At 39.9% G+C, this 23,924-nt stretch overlaps 1 protein-coding gene across 1 annotated transcript in view; it reads left to right on the forward strand.

Moving 5' to 3' along the window:
• Positions 1–23,924, forward strand: part of LOC121957147 (speckle type BTB/POZ protein) — a 100,072-nt gene that overhangs the window by 17,700 nt on the left and 58,448 nt on the right. The window contains exon 3 of the mRNA XM_042505670.1: positions 5,359–5,501. The gene's annotated coding sequence lies outside the window, so the exon portion shown is untranslated. The remainder of the gene's footprint in view (positions 1–5,358; positions 5,502–23,924) is intronic.

The following is a 23,924-nucleotide window of genomic DNA, read 5'->3' on the forward strand; positions in this document are numbered from 1 at the left end:
TGTGGTCCGTGCTGAACTTGAATGGCCACCCTTTGGTTCTTAAGCCAGTTTTAATAAGCGACTCCTGAAACTGATGTAGAAATAACATATCACCCTTTTGGTTAATTGAAACTACGGGAATGCTCGAGTCCACTCGTAATTGTTAGGGCTGCGTTGAAAAGGTGAATACATTTGTTTCAGTTACAGTTACAGTAAAGCCAAACATCAAACAAAATTTCATTTAATCTGATAATCACTTTAGATTTTGTTAAATGCTGTCAAACCTCAACATGGTCATTTATTGTCATTTATCAAGCAAAAATCTTCTTTTTTTTCTCTAATGCAATTTTAAGAGGTCACCTCAGGCTTTGGGAGCAGATGATGTGGATTTAATTTAATTTAGTTTTTTTTGTATAATGATGACCAATCCAATCCATCCTCCAACAAAGCCAGCTGTTTACCGGAGATGAAAGCTGCAGCGTAGCTCATGTCTTTCCATTAGCGGAGCTCTCTGTGGAAATAAACCAAGGGTCAGGTTTGAAGTTGCCAGTTAGGATTAGAGTTCTTTAAATTCAGCTGCCGTACATCTTTACTTGACAGGCCTCCGATGTTGACAGGGGTGGAAGTTTGTTTGAGGCTTTTAAGATCTAATGTGTCCTCCCGCTATCTGAGATAGTTTCGCTCTCGACCCTCCCTGCCGCTCCACCTGCCCATCCTCTCCTTCTATATGTTATCCAGTGTTGAGTGGTGGTAAGGAGAGATAGTAATCTGCTCTAGCCTTGGCACTCCCTCGCACTCTGGTCTCATTGAAGAAGATTGATGGCCCTCTTTCTGGAATGGCTGTTGTTTTGGATGGAGAGAGAAAAAGGTGGAGGCAGAGAAGTGGATTTAGAATGAAAAACTGAGCGAGTCGAGGTGGAGTAGGGGATGGCGGCAGGGGGGGGGGGGGGTATGGTGAATGATAGCTGTAAAAAATGGAGGAACGGCAGAGGAAATGTCACTGTGGAGGCGCTTGAGAGCTTATTAAATTTAGTTTGTGTTTTATTGAGTGAAGGCAAGCATCCACCTGTGATTGGCTTTAGATTTACACATCAGTCTTTTTTTTTATTTCTTGATGCACGTTTGGGTTATGGAATTGGCTGCACTTAATTTGCATGTCAGCAGGATTATATTTAAATGTCAGCTTTTCTCTCAGGATGGAAAAGGAGCCAGGAACGTGTTGTGATGGAGCGATTTTGTACATGTGTCTCTGTTGCATTAGAATACTGTAGCCTTTAGGCCTTTAAGGTATCTGCTGTTCACTATTAGTAGTCAGTGCTGCATCGCTGGGGGGAATTAGCATCTCTTTATCCCTCTTCATGATAGGTCTATTGCTCGGTACCCGTGTGTGGGCGGCGTTGGGTTGATTGGCTGTGATGACAGTTATGCTCTTAATTGTGTCAGTTATTCTTCCTCTGTGGCTCTTTTTGAATGTATTGAAGCGCTTGATGTAACCCCTCCTGGCGTTTTGTTCCTTTCTACGCATTGGCTTTTTTAAAAATCTATATAGGTTTTAAGAGCCGTGAGACGGAGAGGAGCCAGCTTTAATACTCCCCTCTTCTGAGAGGAGAATTGAGTCTGACTTTTTATTTTATTTTTTGGGGTACCCCCATCTCTCCGTGTCCCTCTCTGCCCTTTGCTTAATTTGTCTTCTATCCCTTTAGTGTGTCTACCGTCTTTTTGTTTCTCTGTTTCTTGACTATTGTTTGAGCTGCTGTTCTACTCCTTTATCTCTCTGTCTTTCTCGCTCTATTTCATCAGCCTGTTGTACATCGACCTATCTTTCATCCTGTCTCTCCCCCCTCTGTGTCTTGTCGGCTCTTCAATTTTCTGCTTTCTATTTTCCATGTTCTTGTATTTTTGTTTCCCACCCCCCTGTCTGGCAGCTCCATCCTCCTTTTCTTTACTTTTTTTTCCCAGACAGACTGCACTGTCTCATGATGCTCAGACGTTGCCGTGGTCAACCAGTCAGGCCTCAGTGCCATGACTGGTTGGATTGTCTATTGCCATCCGTCCTCGTCTTAACTGACCACTTGAGACTGCCAGAGTCACAGGAGGGCAAATGACACAGGACAGAGAGGACAGGAAGGGCATGAAGGCCGGGTCCCATCCTGCTTATCTAAGCTGCTGATGGGGTTGTTACAAGCTCCAGGTCATACTTCATTTCCTGTGGTCACAACCCAGTATCATACCTCTGCTCGTTGTGTATATTGGACATAGAAAGTATAGGCAATGAAAACAACAACCATTGTTAGTTTTAAGAAAACAGTGAGGAAGGAGGAAGATGTTAAAGTTGAGGACATTGTTGTTATTGTGCTAGCTGTTCCTTCATGATGGAATTATAGCAGAGAGAAGTGATGGTTCAGAACATCATTCTCTCTGCAATAACTGATTTTTTTTTCCCACATGGGGGCAGCACAAACAAGCTGTGACCAAAACACTGACTTTTTATCAGATATTCTCCACAACCCCCGAGAGGAAAACATCTGGCTGTATGTTCACCTACTGGAAGCCAACTTTGTCTGTTTGGTGTGCGACAGGTAGTGTGCAGGTGCTTTTTAGAGCTTTTTTGCCGAATATAGCTACAAATTATGTTATGAAAGCGGTGAACCAAAACAGTGAAGTTGCGGACCCTAAACTCAAGATGTTTCACAAACAAGTTGTCATGTGATCCATTAATATGTGAAAATATAAATTATAACCACTATAAAGACAGTTCTCCCTCAAATATACTCATACACTCAATTCTTTTATATATCTATTATAATAACTGTTTAGTTTATTCTATGTGGAAGCAATAGTGAGAAATGACGGAGGGTGATGTCTTTTTACCAGTTTGGAATCTTTGCCTGATATAATTAACTATTAATTGATTATATAAAACTAATGGCAATCAATTTTCTGTTGCACAGCTAATCAATAAGTAGACTTATTAACTCACCACTAGCATATTATTGTTGACATCGTATTGCAATTAAGCCATAGTTTCTCAAGTTGCGGCCCCAGGGCCAACGTAGTTCCTCAGAAACATTTTGTGCAGCCACTGATGGTGACATGTAATGCATGCATTATATGTGAAGCATCATTTAGATTTATTATTTGATAAGCCATTTGAAGCTTTACTGTTAGAAAAATGTATTTCTCGTAGCACTGTTTGCCAATTTCTATTCATATTTTTACTTTACTTTTTTTGTGAGTACTTGAGTTCTGTGTAATTATTTAATGAGAGTACTTGATCATGAAAGTAACTCAAATTGCCCATCCCTTCTTATTAGGAATAATATGAACAGTTACTGGTTGTTTAGCAACTTAACGCACCTCATAAGTTGCGCAGGACTTACACTCTGTCATCAATGCTAGTACTGTTAGCTAAAATGAGCGATTTCGATGCACAGCTTGCAAAATGCATTTTTTTTTCCTGTGTGGCTCTCAATCATATGCTGAATCCCTAAATTGACACCTTGCTGTAAAGTTAAAGGAGTATGTTTGCAAGTATTAATGTATAAAGCTGTGTGCTGAAGCGGTGCAGTTATTTGAAAATATCCAATGTTCTGTGTAGCGATGCTATAATAAGTGAAAATGCAAATGTGAAAACTGAAAAGATATTAGTCAAAAGAATTACTGAAGTTACATTCTCAATTTCATCTGCTAAATGTCACATATCAAAAGCAGTAACAGTGCTAATATATTGTATACTGAAGGGGTGTTATTAGGCAGGATGGTCAGTTTTTCTGTCGAAAATGCCTTATATAACCAGGTTGGTATTAAATTGATTTTTAAAATGGGGCCTATAGATCCAGGATGCGTCTATTTTGTTGTCAGTTGTCGAGTGAATGCCTGCTTCGTCGAGTCAATGATCACATATTCATTTCAGGTGAGCTATTGATCAGATGGTGTTGGCCCCACACACACAGAAGCACAGACCATACAGAGCCAGGTTCTCTTTTTGACATTTCTCTCAGGGTTCAGCCTCTGTATTTTGCATCTGATTGACATTTCCTTGCTATGTATCTGTAAACATGTGGATCTTAAGATATTTCATTCATTCATGTAGATCACCTCCGCTCTCTCTCTGAGGTAAAAGCCCATAGGCAGTTTGGATACTGGTCATGAATACAAAGAAGCAAAGTGTAAAAAAGTAACCTATTCTTTGTTCAGTAAATCTGGGCCAAATAGTGTTTTAGTTCGTGTCAGAATTTATTTAACTATTGAGGCAACCTGCGACTAATTTTTCTGTAGCTATTGCCCTGATTTCAAGTCATTCATGCCCGATTTAAAATGCAGCTTTCTACTTTATGAGCTGAGTGTAAAAGAAAATTGACTCAAATCAGCCAGCTATTTCTACTTTAAATGTCTTAAATGTCAGGCATCTTTATGAATTGGCTGTGTTATGAGCCCAACGAGCATCACTGGGGCCGTTTTAACTTTAGACATTTTGTTATAAACTGCTGCAGACTTTCCTCGAATAATGGTTGGCCACACACAACCGGTCTGCTTTGTGAAATCCAGTTGGCTCTGTGGTTGGCAAGCATGTGAAGTATGAGTAAGCGGCGGTCATGTTTATTTAGGTAGAGGTGGTATTTGAAAGTGAATTAGACTTGGAGGATTTTAATGAGACTGCCAGAGCATACCTCTACGGTAGAGTTGAGTGCCACTGTGGGTCTGTTCTGTCAGATGGTTGTACTGTTATTGGGGTCTCTGTGGGGCCTTTATATATCACATTAACATGCAGCATGCACGTCTGAATTACTGTATATCCGCAAAGATTTTTATCCACATTTACAGGTCAGTGTAAATACACCCCAAGAAGTATTAAAGACGCATTGAGCCTGCTTTATATCTCATTGCCATAAGCACCATCATTTGATTTGTGGAAATGAGATTTCATTCCTTCATGGCTGTGTTTACACCTGTGGCTTAGCTTAGTTTGCTGTTTGGATACAGTCCAGATACAGTTTGTATTTGGATTAGTGTTTTAATGCTGGGTGTAATTACGTAAGGAGGGCCTCTGTTCCACTTTGTTCCGCCTCACTGTGTAAACCTCACTACCTCTTCGTAAAACATGTGTCTTTGTAATATCTCGTCACACAGACTCTCACACGCACGCACGCACGCACACACGCACACAAACACACACACACACACACACACACACAAGCACAAGCAAACATACTCTCAAAAAAATGTTCTGCATTCAAGTCTCCTACATAACAGGTGCGCACACAAACAGTCAACTTGACAAGGAGTCTCTTGCAAGAATATGATAAGGCACTGGATCACACCCACGCTCCCTCTCACAACTACAGTCTTGTTGATTCTTTCCGCTGTTTGCGTTTGCAGCTTGCAGCTTGCCAAGAAGCTCAGGCTTTGGACAGACATGCAGTACTGACACACCTACAGACAGAGAGACCTGACGGACAGAGTCCAGCTGGCGAGTCGTAGCGGCAACAACCGGAACAGATGTGTGAGGGACTTTGATCTAGGTGAGTACCAAATGGGGTGAGGATCTGGGGGAGGGAAGGGAGGGTGTTGGTCTGTACCAATATTTGAAAATGGTGTATACTCTGGAACAGGGAGGCTGAAATGGGGGGCTGTTAGAGAGGTATCATGAGCACATTTGACTGCTCTTAAACTTCAAAATGTTTTAAACTGGAGGCCTTGTTTTGGTTCAAGTGTTTGAAGTCTTAACTACGTATTTTATACATTTCTCCCTGGTACCAAGTGTTATGAACTGATTTGTCAGCATAGGCATACAGAGCAATATTGTATAATAGGTCCACATTAAATTTGATTTACATGCTTATACTTATAATGTTGTCTTTTATAGTCTGCTTTGCAACCAAGTCATGGAAAATAATGAGCTACTAAGTTGTAGTTCAGTAGTTTCTCTTAAGCAAACTATGTTTTGTTTTGCTTTTTGAGACGTGTACACGTATTCCAGATGGCTCGTGTTGAACCAAATAGTGGGTAAGCGGAAATTGATGGTCCAGAATGAGAAATAAGGTAGATGGCATGAATAGAAAAACAAAAACCTTCAAAAAGAATGAAGGTGACAGAAGATCTAAAGGCTACCAGTCGAGGAATACCAAGTAGCAAGAGAACAGAGGATGCAGCAGACACTTGATCATATAAATGGCAGCATGGATAAGAAGTTTCAGGTAGCATTCAGTCGTCGTTTAAAAGTGGAAATTGCAACTACTTCTAATAAAAGACTAAAAAGTGAGGAAAAAAGGAAGGAGATCAGGTTTTTGGAAGGGGAAATGAGGGCGGAGGCATGGAGGATGTGCTTACATGAGAGGCCAAAAAAAAAAAAAAACAACAATAAAATAAATCCTTGAGGGGAAATTATGTGTGCCTGTGTGTTTCGTGCCTCCCCAAAAAACTTTCCATGTTAATTAGGTAATGTAAAACTAGCAAGAACAGCAAGAAAGCAGGAGCAAAAGCTAGATGAAAAGACAGTGTAAAACAGCACACTCTATTCAGTAAGAGGCCACAATACACATATTTTTGTGCGTGCTGAGGGGAGAAAATAGTAAATTACTGTGCATTATTGATGTGACATACTGGCCTGCTGGCGTGCACAGGTTCGCCTGCAGTTTCATTGTTTCACCAAATGTGTAACAAAGTGAATCTTTCTTTTTGTTTTAAAAGGCAAATGCAGCAACATGAGAAATTCCAGGACACAGTTCAAATCTATTCTCCACATTCCCACATGCTTGGAGTGTGATTTACCTTTACATATTCAGAGTGAAACTAGCATTTCACTTGGCAGTGTCGTCTAACATCAGCATTGCTGCATATATCCATGAAAATTAAATCTGTGTGTGGGATTTGTTGAGAAATGCTGGGATATTTTAATCACCTCCTTTCTATATTATCATACATACAGAGCATCATGCAGAATCAACATGAATATGGTTTTGTAGATGTACATGAGGCAGTGCCTGTGATATTGGATTTCCTGGCTTCTGTTCTCTCAGGAAACTCAAAATGATGAAAACTATTGTGTGTGTTTAGACTGGATGTGTGTGCCGGTGGGCGCGAGTGAAAGACAGTCCTTGCTGACCCCGCAGTTACAGCCAATTTGCTGTGATCACAGTGACAACTGTCTCCATATGGATACTTAGTAATTAGCTAAGAGGAGATGGAGAAAGGTTGGAGTTGGTGGGGCATTAGAAGACCTGTCAGAAGGCCCCCACCCCTCTTGCCCCCCACCCCCCCCAAATCTGTCAAGAGGCTTGTCTGGGGCCCATCCCCCCCTCCAGTCCCCTCCCTTACACTTGGCTGCTCCAGTTAATTGAAGCCACTTCAGATCAGTCAGAGGAGCTGGATCTGCACGCCTGAGAAGACCACGGCGCTCACCTGACTTGTCAGTCACTACTGCCAGCTGCCTGCCACATGCATCGCCCTTTTTTGAATTTAAACGCAACAGGGATCCCAGGAGGAGATGCTCTGCATGCACCAACCAAAACCAGCCTCACTAAATCCGTCCCAGATGTGGTCTTCGCCAGGACGCTGTACCAGTCAGTTTGAAGTAGTGTATTTGAACCCATGAGCTTTTTACCTTATTTCATTTAGGCAGGTGAGAGGGTTGGCTTTTAAACTCAAATAATAACCACACAGAGACATCTGAAAATGTGGACCTTCGATAAACTGCAAGGCAGTTTGTTTGAAGTTAGCCCTGCATCTACAAGAAGTGACCCTGAAATGTACTTTAATGGCTATAAGGAGACGAATGTTGTCACCTGATAGCCGGTACTTACTCAAGCTTGAAAAGCCAAGCAAAACAAAATGAACCAAGGGCAAACTTGCACTCAAGATGCAATAAAATGCTTTTCAATACATTTCTAAACTCTGCAAAAGAGCAGACAAGAAGTGTAAAGCTCAGTGCAAACAAAGAGCCAAGACTGCAAGTCCACAAAGCTGTGAGCAAAAGCGACACGCACTGCAATTGGATTTGTTTGGACTAATTTGCCTGCCGCATGGCTTTTGTTGATAGATTAGGGCTGAGTTGAAAATTGTGTATGGTTATCATAAAAGCAGCCAATGCATGAATGCAACAAAGCAGCAACTTGTCCGCTGATTTGGACCAAAACAAGCTGAGTAAGGTTTGCAAAGGCCAGAAAAGTGATACCGTGGAGCGAACAAGCAATGCTGTAATTCTTCTCATGAGGACAATTTTACAGTTCTCCTCAGTGCCTTGCCTATGGACACATCAGCAAGGTGGATAATTAAATAATTGCCTAAAAGTCCTCTAGTTGTTGAGAGATTGCCACCTTGTTGCAATTAAAAACTTTTCTAACTCACATCCTGCAGGATTTCTGCAGATGAATACTTTCCTCTTACATTCTGTGCTCCTGTGTTGCTTCTACAATGGTGCCTTCCGTAACACTGAGCACAAGGGACGTGTGAAGTCAAACCACAGGGAGTAGATCTTTTTAAAACAACCCACACGGGACAAATCTAAAATGAGAAGTGGAGCTTGTGTATTGTTTTAAATGCCAGGCTTTTCCTCATTCAGCGTCCCTTTAGTTGTAGCTCAGTCAGCTGACATTTAATGCTCAGCCATTACATACTCTACCGCTGCTACTTTAGTATAGGCCCAGTTGTTGCCGGCATAAATATGAACAGACAGATGTGACAGCTGGCCAGCCATATGTGACAAGCCTTTTGGATCTTTATGCCTTAATTATTCCTCCCCTCGGGACCAATATTGACATTTTAGGTCTTAACACTCAGACCTTACAAACTGCCAGCTTCCAGTTGGCATTATCTGTCTCTTGGCAACCTCCAGGCAGACTGAGAAAGGTGCTTGATAAGTGCTTACAGCTAAATTCATTTCTGTCAGCTGTGGTGAGATCGGTACTTTCAAATTTATCACAGTGTTGTAAAAATCATTGTCTGTTGTTTACTGATAACTAGCGGTGTCAAAGGTTTCTTTCATTTTTTTTCTTAATGACGTTTCTGTGGGAGTTTTTCCTCATTTTCAGTGAGGGTCTGAGGTTGGAAGGCTTCGTTTTCATTTATTTTCATAGTGTAGGCGTTGAGAAACCCTTTGAGACTCGCTGTGATTGGGGGCTATACAAATAAAATTGACTTAATTAATAACTGAAAGTGGAAGTTGAATTATTGCGAACACTGTATATATAATTATCTAATCTTGGCTGCAATTTTCACATGGCTCCAGTAATCCTGCTGCAGTATGCATTTGTGAGTTTTGTTGTTCGGATGATGTCACACCGCAGGAGAGCACATTTATGGTTTCTTCATGTATTATGTTGAATGGGCTGCTGTCATCTCTTTTTAAGATTTGACGTGCGCATTTATCACGCTGTTGTATAAGCGTTTCTCACAGGAATGAAGGCAACTCTGTTTTTTTTCTCCATGAATCTTTCTCTCTCTAATTCCCCTCGCTGTGTGTCTCACCTGGGTCGTCCCACACATTTTCATTTCTCTTGTTATCCCAGGTTCTAATTTCAGTTGCCGCGGCAACCCTGCGGCTCCCTCCACTTATTTCTCCTCCCTCGTCTCTCTGAGCTCCTTGTTAAGTGTGGCAGAGCCGGTCAATGATTGTGTTTTATTTATATTTTTCCTGCGGTAGGGTTCTTTTCGATGGGACCACTCATGTATCTTCATTTCATGTCTCTCTTGCTTACTTGTTTGCTTTCTTTCTGCCTTTATTTTCTTTTGTTGCTTGTTTTGTTGTCTTTGTGTTTTTCTGTTTTTTTCTCATGACACACTGCAGACTGCCACTGTTAGCTGTCAGTCCTGCAGTAAATTGCGGTCACTCAAGGACACTAGGTGGACGGTCACTGCTTATCCGATGCCATATTTTAAGGCAAATTAGTTTGCCCATTGTGCCTTGTCTGATTGTTTGCTTTTATGCAGATGAAGTTTAAATAGAGTTCAGCCACTGTGTTGTTTCATCAGTAAAAGTCCACATGTTTGAAGCTTACCTGCTACAAAAGATGCGTGATTATAAACTTGTTAAACAATAACTCATTGCAATGCCACCATATGCTTAGTCTCACTCAAGGTACTTTAACTGTAATGCTTGGAACTGATTTAGATTTTTGCGAAAACACTGCTATTTTAATATATGCCCTGATTTATTACAAATCACATTATTTCAATGTCTGTTTTTACTGTAAAGAACTGAGCACAAATTACTTCAACTCAAATGCTCAACAGAAGATTCAATTTGTCATAGTGTTTAGTTCTTTTTTTACACAGCAGCCGCATCCCTGAGAGCTTCTCTGTGCCGACTTCCAAAGTGTTGCCTAAAGTGAAAACAGCTAACTGTAAACAGGGACATCTCCTCCTTTTTGTCATCATATTGATATATATATTTTTAAATGCACTGAGAGTTCTGTATTGCAAGTTATTAATTTACAACCCCAATTCCAAAAATGTTTGGATGTAAAATGTACATAAAACAGAATGCAGTGATTTTAAAAATCCTTTTCGACTGATAATCATTTGAATGTCATACAAAGACAAAACATTTGATTTTAAAATTGGCTGTTGTTTTTTTGAAATATTACCATTTCTTTTAACACTTCCAAGCGTTTGGAAACTGAGGACAGGAATTGTGGAAGTTTTGAAAGCAAAATTATGTAATTTCATGTGCTCCATTGCCGTATTTGTTGCACATTATAAAGTGATGTGCTACATTGCCATATTTTGCGGCACATTGTGCCACAAAATTGTCATGGGAGACAAGTCTTGACTTTAGGCAGGCCAGTCTAGCATCCAAACTCTTTGCTATGGAGCCACGGTGTTGTAACACGTGCAGAATGTGGCTTGGAATTGTTTTGCTGGAATAAATAGGTATGTCCCTGGAAAAGACGCCATTTAGATGGCAGCATATGTCGCTCCAAAACCTGTATGTACCTTTTAGCATTCATGGTGCCTTACCACTTGTGCTAGTAACCCATGATGCCATGGGCACTGACACACCCCAATACCATCACAGATAATGACTTTTCAACTTTTCACTGGTAACAACCTGGATGGTCCTTTTTTCATGATTTCAGATGAGTCTAGGATTTCCAAAAACAATTTGAAATCTGGACTCGTCAAACCACAACACACTTTTCCACTTTGTGTCAGTCCATGTCAGATGAGTTCAGGCCCAGAGAAGCCTTCGCTATTTTTATTGATGTTCTTGATATAAAGCTTTTAATTTACATTAGAGTCTATCCTTACGCGTGTCGGGTTTTAATGCAGTGCAGCCTGACGGGTTAAAGGTCAGGCTAAATCAGTGTGTTTGCCATCATCCAATTCTAGGTAACACGGCATAACTAATTGAATTAAAAAATTAACAGTATATATAAAGTACTCCTTTAAACAAATATTCGTTAAAGGAGGAAATGTCTGCTTTTATCGAATCAAAACATAAAATTCACACAATATAAAAGCTGTAGTTTTAATATTTAATAATGTGTTTAATACTATTTGGAAAAGTTATTGCCTGACACCTCTATATAGTAGCCTTAACGCAGCTGGAAGACATACTAAAAGAGCAGTACAATATAGATGTACCACTGGACTGTACAGTTTCATGCCTGTTTATTGCTCACCAGGAATTTTTCACGCTTTTTTTTCTCTTTCCTTCCTTGTCTCCTATTGTTCATCCTTCCCTCCCTCACTATGACTGTTTTTCTGTCTTTCACACATAGACTATCTCTTAATAACATCTCTGAAACTGTTGTAGTGTAGATATGTATGCCAACAAATGACCACACCAGCATTTCTAAAACTGCATTTTTTAAATTGAAACACAGTGCAGCTCTGTAGGAGTAAATAACAGTAAATTATTGTAAAATGAAAAGCTTTAAGCAAATTGTTCATAGCATCTCACAGTCACTGCTACATAACAATAGTGGCATTTGAAAATTCTTTGAATGACTCTGAAGAAAACACCTATTTTGGTTACTTCAGTAACTTCTTCGAGACAAGTCCATCTTGCTTATCTGAAGTTACAGGGACTTGAATCTGATTTGTTTTGACATCTGTCTTCCTTGTTTGCTTTGCTTTCTCAGTTTCTGTCAGGATGTTCCTGCTTCTTTTTACTTCTTATTCTTTTTCTCGTTGGTCACATTATTCTGTGGACAAAAACCTGTTTGGGTACAAATACATCAGTGTAAGAGAAAGGCAGGTTCCTTCACCTTCACAGTTTTGCTTGATCCATTTCTTCCCACCCTTTCTTTTTCACAGTCTCCTAATTATTTTTATGTATCTATGATATATTTATATATTCAACATGGTCTAAGATAAATGCTGTCTGGCTCCCCGCTGATGTGCTTTTTCACTTTGCTCTCTCTGTTTATCTGCCTCCTTGCCCTCCGTCCATTATTCTCGGTTGTTGCCACCATCTTGGCATCTGCCCGAACACATCAAGTCTCTCTGGTGCTTTTGATTGGCTGTTCAGAGATTGGAATGTGCCTCCCTGACTCAAATGACTTCATTAGAGAGTGATAATCTCAGAGGGGGTTGCCACCAAAGGTAGCCTGATGTGTCTGTGTTGTCAGGGCCATTTAGACAAAAGATGAAACGTGTTGAATAGTTAACATGAGTAATTTAAAATGGCAGAATAGGCAGCAGAGATGAGTTTCAGGACTGGAAGTTTGGGATAGTGGCAGGAGTGCTCTCAGACATAGCGAAAGACAGGGAGATGAATTAGGAAGGCTTGGATTTGGAGCATAACTGTTGGTCACGGTCCCAGATTCAATGCAGAGATCTTAAATGTCAATGTGTGTGTGTGTTTGTGGTAGTCTAGCAGCTTTATCTGCATGGCATTTCCTGCTTTCAGAAGCGACTGCTGCACCAGGCACCATCTGATGACCCTTCAAAAGGCTCAGCGCTGCAAAGAATATTGAGGGGGACACATGTAACCTTAACATGAATTAGAAAAGCTTGGATTTGGAGGATGACATACAGGGTTTTGTCACCTTTACTAACACCAGCAGTTATTTGGTGGGCCTTATCTTAATAGTGTCAAGGGAGTTTGGATTTGATTCCTTTTCTGTGTGCTCCATGTGTGCAGGTAATGAACTGATCTCAAATCAGACTGCTGGATGATTAAAACAGATGATATGACACATTCACAGTTGTTTGGCATCAGCTTGTTGTCTCAACTTTGCAGTCTTTTCTACTTCAGCACTGCAAGGATAGAGGTTGGCATTTAGGTGCCAGCAGCAAAACAGAGATGTACGACTGCAAGCACTCAACGCCCACTACTATCTCAACTAGGGTTCTTCAGAGAGTGAATATTGAAAATGTCACCTGAAAATTATATGTAAATATTGACACTCTTGAGATTTTAGCATTTTTAATGTCATATCTCCTAAAGAGAGAGTGATATGTAGCTTAAAATTTATAGTTGTGGCTTTGAAGCCACATTAACATACGCACAAATTGGATATATTTCCACATTTAATTATGCATAGTTAGTAAACAATGTGAGAAAATACTGCGCGCAACAAGTACAAGCTTGTGCTTAGACTTATATGTAATGGAAATAACCGTGAAATTTGATAAGTATTGCTTGAGGCAAGTTTTGCTGATGATTCTTTTTTAAAGTTTGTTTTTTTTTTCTTTTCCAGTGGCACTCTTAATGGTTCATCTGACCAGCAGTATTTTTCTCTGCTTAGTATTACTGGCATTTCCCTTTTTATTATCAAGACCGTAGTTTGACACTTTTCAGAGTGAGACGGCTCATTTTCAGTCCTCACTGTATAATGTATGTGCTCTTAAATGTAAAGATAACAATGTATGAAAGGTGAGGAGATCACTTTTGGTTTTTAAAGACGGTCCATCTTTTATGAATTTAATGGAGAGCATTTAAAATTCTCCCTGAATATAAATGAATGTGTGCATGTGTGTGTGTATGTGTGTGTGTATAAATGTGGTAATTGGGAGGCAGAGTGACGTCGGGGCACACAAAGGAGTAACCCTTGTCGTACCAAGTGCAACCGATGGATAGAACTGAACTTATTAGCGCAGCTACCTTTCCTTTCCCTTCTTTTCACTGAAAAGAGCAACAGCAAAGCAATAAGACAGAGATCACCGTGTGCACCTGTCTCCTTGTCTCCAAATCCACTCAACGAGCTGTGAGACTGTGTCTCGGTTTCCATACAGTGTAAGTGAATAAATGTGCATTCTGTCTAGTGAATGAGGAAAGCTGAATAGAAATAAAATATCATCTGATTAACTTTTTTCAGTTGACAAATTATGTGATGAATAATGAGTTGGATCCATTCACTCAGAATAAAATGAAATGGAAAATACTTTTGGTTGTAGGTCAATCATTAGGTTGTTTACAATGCGTTAGTATAAATGATGAATTGTCATCAATAAAATTATGTACAATTGGAGTGTCACAAGGCTCAACTCTGTTGCTGAGTTTATAGATCAAGGATCTCCCATCCATTTTTGAGGATGTGGAAATTTAGATGTATGCTGATGATACAATCATAAACACTCATGGGAGAGATACTAAACAAGTGGCCACCAAGTTTTCATCAAAGCTTCAGTGGTGGAGTGACATGTTTCTTACCTTGAATATGAAGAAAACAGTGACAATTTATTTTACTAAAACAAAAGCTAACCTTGTATCCACAGCTTAGTGTTAATTGACAAATAATCAAAAACATCAGTGAGGTTGAAAATTTAGGTATGATTTTGAATTTCTATTTGACTTTTAAAAGTTATATTCAAAACATGAGTACAAATTGAAATACAGCATTGTTAAATTTAGACATAGTATGAAATGTTTGCATGCTATGATTTTTCCATATCTTGCATATTTCTTGTTGAATATCTTGCTGGTCCCAGGCTAGTAAGACTGTGGTAAAACCACACAAGATTCTTTTCAAACAAGCCTTAAAATACTTTAATAACAAATCTGTAATACACCCATCATTGTAACATACTGTCCAAATACAGCCTTGTCATTTTGAAAATCCCATTTCTTTTAACAACCAAAAGTTTGGTTGTTGTTCAAGATTATTTACAACTTGACTTATTCACCACTGAATAGTTTTTTAAGCTCTGCTCAACATCCTGCTGCACTACACTGCCTTAGCACAGTCTGCTGTTTAATTTTTAGACAGCCATCAAACATCAGAATATTCTTCTTATTATTAAAACTTGCACAGACTTTCATCTTTTTCTTTCATGTAGCAAAAAAAGGACACTGTGCAGCTAGTCATGTTGAAATTAATTTCATTGTGGTTTGTGATTTTAATTGTAATTGAATTGTATTTTTAATAGTTGAACTGAATTAATGTGCTGTTGTTTACATGTTGATGTGTGCTTTTAGATTTGTTTGTGTAATTTTTAGTGTGACTGATACTGTGCAATGGTGTTGCATGTAAATGAATGTTTTTAGTGTTGGTAGATAATTGTTCTGTGTGTACCTGCCCAGGCACTGCAGATGTAAATTTGCTAATATAAACGTGCCATAAATCATCTCATTTTGAGATTGTTTTTTGTGCATGGTCCTTGTTTAACAAAGATTAATAATAATAAGAGGTAGTGAATTACATTATTGCAGAGTGTGTCTTTGTTTCAACATTTGGCTGTTATAAAATATGGCCTCACTTTAGTAAGCACCGAAGAGAATAACATCTTGCCTTGTAAAAAACATCAGTTTGGAATTTGCTTGACTTTTGAATTCTTTCAATTTTTACCTCTAATTAACATTGTTCACTCAAAGAAATGTCCTAATAAATATAAAATATATAATGATAAATAAGTTTTTATTATGTGACAACACTGTTATTGTTTTGGTTAGGATTAGGCACAAAAAGGGAAAAGTCATAGTTTGGGCTGAAATAAGTACCTAGTCAAGGTTAAGGAAATATCGTGGTTGGGCTTCACATTCCTACCTCGTTAGGTTTGACATTTCTTGTCATGACTATAATAAACACTTCAGCAAGGGAATTGTCATTGCCATGGTCAAAAGAAACCAGCCTCGATTGTCTGTTAAAAACAGTGGACAACACATTTTGTTAACCCATCCATCCACCTTTATCTCCTCCCTACACAGCCTTTGTTGCTCTAAAATAACATCACTTAAATTCTCCTTTTATTCCTGATGATCAAGGTCATCAAGGTCATAATCCACGCTTTCTAGAGGGTTTTTCCAGTTGAATGTTAACATAGTGTTGTTTTGGCACACTTGCTGTAAAAACGATTCTATCCTTTTCTTGGGAGGACAGTCTCAACAAAGGGTGACCCAGGACCCCTGCTTACAATGACCCTGTACGGTTACTGCTGATTGGTCTCAAATGTGTGTGAGAGATTAGAAGTGAAATCTGGTAAGAAGCAGGAATATTGTCCCCTGAGGTGAAGATGGGCTGCTGTGTGGAAAAATGCCAGTTTGGACCCTGCCTTTCCCCCACCCATGGCATTAGATTGCCCTTGATCCCCATATTTCAGCACAGCAATATGACCGTATGACAAATTAAGTGAACAGTTGATCTTAATTGGCTCCTTTTCTGTGTTTGTGTGTGTGTGGGTGTGTCCACTTGGTTTCGAACCATTGTATGCTAATGGGAAGACCCACCGTAGGGACACAAAAAAAATGTTGACTTTTCATTGATATCCAGTTCACAGAAGAGGGTCTCTGAGGTTCAAATAACCACATTGTTTGTGATCACTTGTTATTATCTTTCATGACAGAAACTTGCCTCCTTATTTACTCCTTCACTATTCTCCATAAAGTAAACATATTAAACACTTAATGGTTTACTCTTTTATTAGATTTTATTAGATTTATAGACGCTGTAATCATCCTTCATTATTTTGTTTCACCATTGTCATTTTAGGAGCAGCAGTGACCCAATGAATTCTACATCTTGTGTTCCATCAAAGGGTCTCTTTTGTGGTTTTATAGTACATAAATGTTAGACATAGAATTCAGACTCTCAAATAAAATAGCTCAATGTAAGTATACAGCACTTGCTAGCAAATAGGGAGCAACTCTGGAAAAAGTGCTGGAGTGGGCGTACGGGAGGGGTGCAATTGTCCCTCACTGAAATGAGCCTTTATATGTATCTGGGGATAGAATGAAAGATGTTTTACCTGAGGCGACATTCCTGTGCCAAAGCAAGCTGACATGAATCCAAACCGTAATTAAAATGGAAACAACGCGAGGAGGAGGTTGGTGCCCAAGGTCTGACATGGTCTTAACCTTTATATTTGAAATTCTAATCATGTCATGACTCTGAACATTGAATTGATTTTTGCAGAGTGCTGTATTTCTGGCTGAAATGTCATCACAACTACAAGTTCTGATTTCTTAGGAAATCAGAAAAATATCAGGCTGGATTCAGAGTGCATTGTAGTTTTTTATGCTTTATAAAGCACATTTATGAATAACAAAGGTTCTGGTCAAAATGAATTAGGACCCTGTATGACAACATTCTGTGTATACACATATGATATTTCTCCATTTGTACATTTTTTAGGATGTTGGAAACAATTCTTACTTGGCAGATTTTGGCAAGCTGTGCAAGCCACTGCATTGTCAACAACACGGTCCTGCTAACATTTCACAATAAAAAGCCTTGTGCTTTTTTAACAACTGAAGAGATTCTTTTAACCAACACATTGTCAGCGGGCTTTTATTTTGAAAGAGAAACAGGAAAGTTTGAGTAAAACTTGCATTTTATTTGCATTTCTTCATGTCTGTGACAGATGAGGACATCAAAACTGAATATTTTTGTGGAAAACCACTTGCATCATGCTGGAAAAATAGGAGACTCCTATTCTGTAGATGTTGCGGAGCTGAGAAGCAGTGTTCAGTGTCCTAAGATGCCACCAAAATGTCCTAAAGTATGGCCACACTACACACCACTCCGTTCACATAATGGGTATCGTATAGAGTATAAGTAGAAGTAAACAATAAAGTACCTTATTGGTATCGTTATCACTTTAAGTGTTCTGGTACATCATTTTTTTAAAATGATACCCAGCCCTATTAAAAACCCACAGTCAGGTTCCATTTTTTCCTCTTCTTACAAATCAAATATCTCGTTTAGGTCTATAGAAGCTGAAACCTGTTGGCCTATAAAGGCACTGACTGAGTGCATGCATGATGTCCAACACAGTCTGTGATAAGAGAAGGATCAGAAGAGATTAGACAAGTGAAGGGGATAAAGATAGAGCTAAAGACAGGCTTTGTTTTTGGCCCCCTTATGAGCCAGGGCTCCTGCTAATTACCAAGCTCTCTGGTCCTTGCTAAATGTGTTTGAAATCCACTGGATGCAGATAATTGAGCTGGAAATGTGTTACATGACAAAGTCACGCTGAAGGACAACCACTAAAAAAGGCCTCCTCTCCACTTCCCCCTGTTTTCTCTGTCAGGCACACTTTTGAAATACAACTCCCCCCCAAATGATTCATTCCACTGCGTTTGTCTTTGTTGTTTGTTGAGATTGAAGCTTAGGGGATGTTTGAGCCACCTATTGTGATAAGCTATAGTCAAAACAGAGATGGGCCATTGGCGGATGTGTCAGACAAGCCTGTGTTTTCTTGTTGCCAAAATAATTGCTTTTAGCCTTCAGTTTAGGGATGTGAGCTTTTAAAGATCCTTCACACATCATCATAGCAAAGTATAAAAATGTTTTATAGCCACAGGCTGGATGTGTCTGTCCATGCATCTCAAGTTTTCTCTCAGCGAAGCAGTCGCTTGTACTTGTAGCCTAAATTTGAAATTGATTCCAGCGCTTCATATGAATATTGATTTACTAGCTTGGATACATTGATCCCGGGCAGAGATGGGCCTCCCCTGAGAATGTTGGAGTAAAGTGAAAACAAGGTGAAGAGAGACTCCCTGTCGCTTTATTTGCATTTTAATTATAAATTGCATCATTGCACTGAGTGCAGTAACAAAACAAACTCCCTCTCCCTCCATTCACTCCTCCCTTTTGCTCCAGGCTCGGCTCACTTCATGAGAATGAAACTTCATGCGGAGAAGCCTCTGCAGGGCAGAAAATAAACAGGCAGGGTAATACATACGCGCACATCCAGTGGTCGTGAGGATGAAGGTGAAAGAAGCTCTGTACCTCAGTGGGTGCATGCATAACATTTGTTGCACAGATATTGTTCTCTAGCAGCTTAGTTCAGAGAATGGAAGAAATATATTGTCAAAAAAGATTTTTGTTTTATGTGTAGACAGACTTTACTGTGTTTCAATGGGCGCCTGTGTTGGGGAAGAATACACAGAGTGAGAGCGAGCTGTGGACTTGCTGCAGCCAGTATCATTTTGTCATTTAGAAAGCACTTTTCTGTTGTTATCTTGGCTACATGGGCCCACTGTGGTTTGATGTCTGCCTCAGAGTATATCATTTTTATTTTTTTTCAAGTCTCAAATTTTCACAGTGGATTTGGCGCTCTCTGCTGTGTGTGTGAGTGTGTTTGTGTGTGTGTGTGTGCAGTTGTGTAGAAGAGTTGGTATGTTTTGTCACATAAGAGGGCTAATTGATCACATTGGAGTAGAGTGTAGGGACAAATCGCAAAAGCGCAGACTGAAAAGCTTTGGATGTGAGACTTAAAGCCCCAGTCTGGATTTGTTCGCAGGGTGGCATTATGTTTATGCACACACACTACTGCCAAGTGAGAGTTTTTCTAGAGGATTGTATTCATCAAATGAGCCCTTTATCTTTGTTGCAGGTTGGTCTCATTGATATATCAGTTGTTTCAAGCTGAGTGTGCAAAATATTAAGAGTATGCAGATAGATTGATTAGCATGTGTAATGCAATGAGACTGAAAGTCATTGTGGTAAAGGTATTTATGTGTGTAATGACATACACCAGAGCGTGCAGACTCTTATTAGACATTTATTCACAGATTGCAGCATTATGGCTAAATACTGGAACTTTAGAGAGACCAAATGTTCAGCATTTTGACTGAAGTTAACGTACATGACTTGTAAAGATGGTTTTAATGTAGAAATGTTCTGATACCATTTTTAAGCCTCGATTTTAAGCGATAACCATGGCTGGAGGCATTATGACGAAATTCTACACAAATGTCTGATATAATAAAATTATAAAATGATGATATTATACATCCAAAAGGTCAAGTTCAAATTCCCTCCTGATACTTATTTCGATTCCTGAACTTTCAAACAGCTGATAATGAGTACCGATCTGATACCATTTTATTTAAAAAAACCCAGCTGTGAGCCACTAACCCTGTATGGATGTGAAATGATTGCTATCATTTTTAGCATGGCTCAGGTCAAACCCTGTGTAAAACATTTAGAAATATATACATAGACCTCATTATCTCATATAACATCTAGCTAAAAGCTAACATCAAACTGTTTGCCAGAAATCAATTCATCTTCGCCGCCCTTAAGTGGAGGTAACAAGTGGCTGCACAGCGCAGCTTGCTGTGTTGACTACTGTTTTAAAGCAACAAAGAAGAATAAATTCCCTACTATCATATCAGTTCCTAGCCTGGTGTACTTGCTGGTACCGGATCCAGCATATAGGCAATATCAGAGGCATTTGTAATTTTAGTATCTGTGTCAGACCAGCTTTATTTAAATGTATAGGTGGATATTGTGTTAGGGCTGCCCTTTTGTTTGTGCTAAGATTTAAGATTGGACCTTTATACTTAGACACTGAGTCACACAGCAGCTGGTCGGCTCTGCAGCGACAGAGCAAATCAGAGGTTTGGGGGAAATTAGAGAGGATGGAGGGATGGGGAGGGAGCAGAAAGGCAAGGGCTAAATGCTGACAGAATACTCTCTTCTTTGTCTTTTTCAGCCTTGCAATTAAATTAAGCTAAAAGACATTCTAAAGCCACCATAGGCCATTGACTGTATCAAATGATAAATGATGAAGTAGTGACGAGTACTGAGATATGTTCGCTTTTATTACCAAGGTTCAACCACTGGACTTTCCCCCATGTGGCATGCATGTTTGAATAACTAAAAAGCTATAGCGTAATAAAGTTGTTATGATTTAACTCTTTGTGTTTCTGGCATGCCTATACTTCTGTCACTTTAACTGTCTATATCAGTGGTTCCCAACTTGTCCAGCCACAGGGTCTAGATTTCTCCTTAGTCATTAGCTTAAGGTCCAGACTTAGGATAAATTACCATAAATTCAGTTTGATTTCACAAAATGGAAGCAAAACATTGGCTTGGAACACAATGGAATAAAACATAATGCAGGAATAAAGTGCCATTACTTAAAACCCTGTAAATGAATAGCTAATAATGCTGTAAAGGCACAGTATGTTAATAGGCCAAATAATAGCCTACTAAGAACAAGGCAATAAAAATAGTTGCTGTACTGAAAAAAAAGCTTTACGTGATAAAAAAGGCCCTTAACAAAGTCTGTAGGTCTGTCCTTAAAAATCAGTGTTTTTTATTTTTTATTTTTTGTACCATCTTGACACATTCATGAGTCACTTGCGGTCCATTCAGAATGGACCCGCGACCCACTTCTGGACCATGACCCACCGGGTGGGAACCACTGGTCTGTAGGTATTAAGGAATTTCTGTCAGTCTTGCGTCAAAGTGCCAGCAACACTGTCTCCAATGTCATCCAAAACATCAATTCAACGACTGCTTATCTGTTAAAGTGATACCAGAATTAAGTTAATTAACATTTCCCACCATAGTAGTGATATGTATTGTTAATGCTGTGAAGCGCAGTTAGGTTATTAACATGAATAATTTGGGCTAAGCTATTGTACATTCTTAATTTGAGACTACTTATGGTAAATTTGTTATCTTGGCTGCACAAATTAATGCTTTTCTCATTTTTTCTGAGTTCTAAAGAAGGAAATATGATCAAAACAAGAAACTAGAGCAGTAAAGAAGTGTGGCGCTGGCATGGTTGCCTGGTTTTATGGCAAGAATGACTAAGGGAGGGAGAGAAAATGCGGAACTTTAGTTGATGGTTTGAAAAGAGGGGGAAATAAGAAAGCAGAGACAACGAGCTCAAGAGAGAAGACCATCAGTGATATGGAGAGGGATGGTGATGTTGTTTCACCGGGGTTTGCTCTGTGGTGGGAGGGCCTCTGTCTCTGCCAGCACCTCTTAATCCATCACACCTCCTGCGGCCCTGGATCCGACACACACCAGTGTCTCTCCAACCCGCCGCGAGTTCGCGCTCAGCCCTGTCATGCATGTGTGCCCACTGTTCCTGCCGTTCTCTTATTCCTGTTTTCACCCTCTTTTTCGCTCTCTGAGTGAGTGTCAGGGCTATCAGCAGTGCCTCGGGCAAGATGGACAGACACTGTTTTACTGCAGACATGTTTTTATACATGCTCCATATCCAGCTGTGTTCACACGTGTGTCTTTCACTCACTCCTGAGAGGGAAAATTCTCCTTCCCTCTGCCCATTTTTGCTTGCCAGACTCACCTGCTGCAGCTCCACATATACTCCAGGTTTTCTCGCCATTAATGTCAGAGACACCTCGGCGCTGCTTTCCTCTCTCTCATGTCTGCTGCCAAAACTCCTGAATCTCTTGTAACTGGGAGTTGGAATCACTTTCGTCATATGATCCCTGAGTGTGTGCTTCTTTGACAGGAAGTTCGCCTCCAGCCAGCTGTGTATGATTTTTGGAAATGCGAGTCGGCTACTTCACTTGATCAATCTTGCCGATCCCCTGGATGCGCCTGCACATGCTCCCTGTAAGCTTTCATCGGAGCTCCCGTCCACTTTAAATGCTATCTGACCTTCTAATGAACAGGCTTCATTAACCCTCTGTCAGATTTCTCACCAGAGCTGGAGGGAAGAGGCTGGTGATGGCGGGGGGTTTGTTAAAAAAGCTCAGGGTTGACTCTAAGCTGTGGAAAAGGGAGCTAGCATGTGGGCGTTTGATTTACGTTCAGAAATGCGTCACGCATACGCTCAAAGCTGCAACACTCTGTCACTTAGCCTCAGCTTTCTGGCATGTTTTCAGTCTTTGTAGTCTGTCCCTCTAAACTCTGCAGCCCGTCTCTGTTTCTCACTGTTTTGCTCGCTGCCTATTGTCGCACAAGGTGACCCTCTAAACACTCCAGGATCCCTGCTGTGATCCCTTCCTTTTCTGCAGCAGCCAAATCATACAGCTCCACCCCCTGTCCACCTGGTGGTGGTGTCTCTGCACCATGCCACCCATTTGCTTCTCCTCCCAGTAGGAAGTGGGTCCCTAAGGGAGACGCTGGTAGGAAGTCCTCAGTATTTGATGCTTCCCTTTCATTTTGAAAGTTAAAGGGAATTTAGATGGCGACATGTTGTGTGTGCTTGTGTGCTCGCATGTAGAATGTGTTTCTGCTTTTTTTCTTTTTTATAATGAATTTATTTTCTCTTTTTTGAGAGCAATAGCTGTAATGAATTCCAGAAGGCTTTCCATCTCTCTCTTCTGTCACTCTTCACCTCCTATTTCACAGCAGGCCTGGTCGCCTGAAGTCCCTGCCATATGGCCAAACTGAGGGATTTTTGGGATAAACTTAACTATATCAAACAAATCCATTGATAAAAGCATGTGAAGGGCTTATCATCATCATCACCAGCAGCCAGATGCTTGAAGTAAGTCGGCTACATTTACTCAAGCGCTGTAAGTACAATTTTAAGGTACTTGTACATTACTTGAGTATTTGCATTTTCTGCTTCTTTATACTTCTTTATACTTCTATCCCAGTGCAGTATAGAAGCAAAAAATATACTTTTTACTCAATGAAATTTATTTCATAACTTGAGTTACTTTGAGGATGTAGCTGATGATGTTATATCATATTTAAATAAAATGGTATTGATCATCTGGGTGGCACACATAAGGGGCCAAGTAATAGTTTCCATGTGTGCATGTCCGCTAGGGTCAGCTTTGGTCTGTGTGATGTAAATGGATCCCCACGAACCCCTGTGCAGACATCTGCATGCAGCGCATT

Source organism: Plectropomus leopardus, chromosome 17 (genome assembly GCF_008729295.1).
Source record: "Plectropomus leopardus isolate mb chromosome 17, YSFRI_Pleo_2.0, whole genome shotgun sequence".
NCBI lineage: Eukaryota > Metazoa > Chordata > Actinopteri > Perciformes > Serranidae > Plectropomus > Plectropomus leopardus.